The following is a 1352-nucleotide window of genomic DNA, read 5'->3' as shown; positions in this document are numbered from 1 at the left end:
TGTTCCCCGGAGAAAATCCGGCCTAGACTGAAGTGCAAAATCCGATTCCTTGTGTACGACCTGCCTTCACTAATCACATAGCTCAGGAGATCTATCGCTGAAATCCTTAATTCAATTTTTTAGATGCAGAAACGCAATGATGCAAATTATTCACAGGGAAAATCGGTTAATTCAATCTTGGGGAGGAAATTAATGAATGTGGAGGATGATTCCCAGCGGGAATAAAACTCCATTAGCCTCAAAACTGAGGTTCCGATTTTTCCATTTCAATGTCCGCATGATATGCCCTGCAATGGACACTTCACAAGTTCCATGTCCAGATCTGTCACTTCGGCCGCAGGGCTTCCAATTAGCTTCTCAACTTCACTTCTTTCCGTTCGTTATTTCTAATAATGAACTTTAGGAATCTGTAGGGATTGCCCCTGTATTAAATTTTGTTTATATTTAACGACTGCGAAAAGAATAGATTTTCTTCTGTCTCTCCTAATTCTTTGTTTCCTTTACAATGGGATTCAGCAAAGATTATAGAGTTAGGAAAATGGGAAACGAAGCGACTACACTTGCGTGAGCGCCACCTGGTGGTTCAGTTGTGTATCAAAATACTAAGACAGGTTAAAATTCTTATTCGAGGGCCATTTGCCATTTCATGGAGATATTTGCCCATGGCCGTTTTGTTTATGTTTTGATTTTCATACCGCTCGTTCTAGCAAAGAGTATCAACAAGAGGTTTCACTTTGCCTATTTACAAGGTAAGATCGAATGCATGGAATTTTAACCTTGAAGTGAGGATACGCTACGCGCTAGCAATACTTCGCCAGAGCTGCTATTCTCGAGCATTCGCAATATATGCGATCGTAAGCATCGAAAAACGTTGTGTTGTTTTTAACAGCAAATAGCAGAGTTTTCCAGAGTTTTACCAAAGCATTTTGTGCTTTCATATGGGCTAAACACAATGCTTTGCTGAAACTCTGGAAAACTCTGCTATTTGCTGTTAAAAACATCACAACGTTTTTCGATGCGTAAGATCGAATATATCGCGAATGCTCGAGAATACCAGTTTTTTTTTATGTAGCAGGGGGAAAATCTGCAAACAGACGAACACACCCTCTCCTGAGGGGGAACAGTATGGGGATTCTCACTCTTAACTGCTTCTTCATAGGTTCCGGGCATTTTGCCTAGTAACCAGTTGACTGTTATGGTTTCTGGACTCTCACACGATCATAGTCGTGTTGATAGTTGTATGCTGCCTATATCTTTTATAGGTTAAGCTCTTCTTTGGCTACATTTAAATCCTTAACTGATCTCTCGGTCTTCGGTGGTAGGTTCTTGATCTCCTAGCTTCTTCCGTTGGA

This window comes from Coccinella septempunctata, chromosome X, assembly GCF_907165205.1.
Source record: "Coccinella septempunctata chromosome X, icCocSept1.1, whole genome shotgun sequence".
Lineage (NCBI taxonomy): Eukaryota > Metazoa > Arthropoda > Insecta > Coleoptera > Coccinellidae > Coccinella > Coccinella septempunctata.
The sequence above is the reverse complement of the archived record's forward strand: the minus strand, read 5'-3'. Positions refer to the sequence as shown.